The following is a 2,500-nucleotide window of genomic DNA, read 5'->3' on the forward strand; positions in this document are numbered from 1 at the left end:
CGATCGAACAAGGTAACTTCGAAAACAAACTCCCGAATCTTTCCCAAACAGCTCTTCCATAGTTTTTCCAGTCCGCAGCAACGACTCAGGTTTGGATGGGCGAAATCACGACGGCAGCCACAAAAAAATGGATCTCCGACATCACACAACCCGACACACCTAAGTTTCGCGAGGCTCGGCCCCTCTTCCCCTTCGGATGTCCCCCTTCGGTACACCACCACATCATGCCATCCAGTCTGGAGCGTCGCCGACTCCCGTTGGCCAAGGTAGGGCCAACACAAGAGTAGCGGACGAACCAGTCATCTGGTCTTACCGGAGAAAGGGAGAGGTAGACTGCCACCACCAAACCCCACCCAAGCACACACCAGGCAGCAAAAAGCCATCATCCTAAAAGATGGTCCCACTTCACAAGACGAGGAGGTTCCCCGTCCTTCATTCCAACCCCAGGTGAGAACACACACACCCTTCTTTGCGATGGATAAAAGGCAAAAAGAGAGGGCAAAAAGCCAACGGCAAATTCCAACCAGACCCCCAGAGGCACACACCACAAAAAGTGAAGCCAGAGAGAGCCAGACAAAGAGAAGGATAGAGAGAGAGGGAGAGTTAGACCCCCGGAAGAGAATCATAGGTGCTGCGGCCTTTTTCGGGAATGTGACCAGGAAAGAGAGAAACCGACGAGGCCGATACACACATTAAAAAATGAAAAAGTAACCATCACCGCGAAGGATTTTCCTCAAAAGACAAATCAGCAAGAAGTATGTCCAATCCTGGGGCCCATCGCCCCTCCAAATTAATGGAGGGGTCGGATAGAAATTTATAGAAATGTTACTTTTGTGAAACCCCTAGCCGACGAGAGAACTCTCACCGGTTTCGAAGTTCCATTTTCACATTCCGACCTGGGATGTTATGACTCCTCGGCCCACACTGCGAACGCGTCCCACACCCCCTCCAAGTTTATCAGGAATTTCACCTGAGCTTGCAATAGAGATCGAGCGCGGTGGCGGTCACAGTGGTGGTCGACCAGGCGGAGCTTGAACGGCCTCGGCAAACACTTCTCCCCACCCTCCCAAATGAATGAGAGAATGGCTTGACAATACCGAGGCCATCGCCCCCCGCCAAAAATGGTTACTAGCTCTTGGGACTCGCTGCGACGTTACGCGTATCGGCACAAGACCAACCCTCTTTTTCCAGTCGCCCGCGCACCAAAAAAAATTTTGGCAGCGGGACTCACAATCCTTGACAGCCAGCTCACCATATAATACTCGGCGACCCTCCGCGGGACCTCCTCAGAGGGTCGCGTCGCCGGGAAACTAACCCCCACTCCTCACTGATCCAAGGTAACACGCCAGAAGTATCCAGGTAACCCCAGTAGTATCCAGGTATCCCCCCTGCGAACGTCGGTACTGGGCTCAAAGAAGGCAGCGAGCAGTCGGGACCCGTAGGCACCGAGCAACCGTCACCCCCTCACGACTTTTCCCGAGACGCTTCAGAGGAACCCTTCCCCACATAGTACTCTCTGTGGGATTCGGCAGGCCCCCGTCCTACTGCACTAAGGAAGTTCCGAGACACACTTTTTTTGTGGAAGACCACCCACCCTCCCTGTCCTGCCTGCTATCCCCGCCGCGACTCCTGGTCCCGGCCCTCCTCCCCGACTTCCTCCTTGTCCCGCTGCGAGTCCCGGACCTCCTCCCCACTACCTACTCCCGCCGCGAGTCCCAGTCCCGGCCTTCCTCCTCCTCCTCCTCTTCCCTAGTCCCGGCGCGAGTCCCGGACCTCCTCCCCCACTTCCTAGTCCCGTCGCGAGTCCCGGACCTCCTCCCCCTCTTCCTAGTCCCGGCGCGAGTCCCGGACCTCCTCCTTCTCTTCCTTGTCCGCCGCGAGTCCCAGTCCCGTCGCGAGTCCCGGACTTCCTCCTTCTCTTCCTTGTCCCGCCGCGACTCCCTAGTCCCGTGGCGAGTCCCGGACTTCCTCCTCCTCTTCCTTGTCCCGCCGCGACTCCCTAGTCCCGGCGCGAGTCCCGGACTTCCTCCTCCTCTTCCTTGTCCCGCCGCGACTCCCTAGTCCCGGCGCGAGTCCCGGACTTCCTCCTCCTCTTCCTTGTCCCGCCGCGACTCCCTAGTCCCGGCGCGAGTCCCAGTCCCGTCGCGAGTCCCGGACTTCCTCCTCCTCTTCCTTGTCCCGCCGCGACTCCCTAGTCCCGGCGCGAGTCCCAGTCCCGTCGCGAGTCCCGGACTTCCTCCTCCTCTTCCTTGTCCCGCCGCGACTCCCTAGTCCCGGCGCGAGTCCCAGTCCCGTCGCGAGTCCCGGACTTCCTCCTCCTCTTCCTTGTCCCGCCGCGACTCCCTAGTCCCGGCGCGAGTCCCAGTCCCGTCGCGAGTCCCGGACTTCCTCCTCCTCTTCCTTGTCCCGCCGCGAGTCCCGACCTCTTGTCCCGCTCCCTTGCCCAAGTCCCGACTCCTGGCTGTCTCGACTCCTCGTTGGCCGCCCAGTCTTCCGCATA

Source organism: Physcomitrium patens, chromosome 26 (assembly GCF_059467195.1).
Source record: "Physcomitrium patens ecotype Gransden chromosome 26, ASM5946719v1, whole genome shotgun sequence".
Lineage (NCBI taxonomy): Eukaryota > Viridiplantae > Streptophyta > Bryopsida > Funariales > Funariaceae > Physcomitrium > Physcomitrium patens.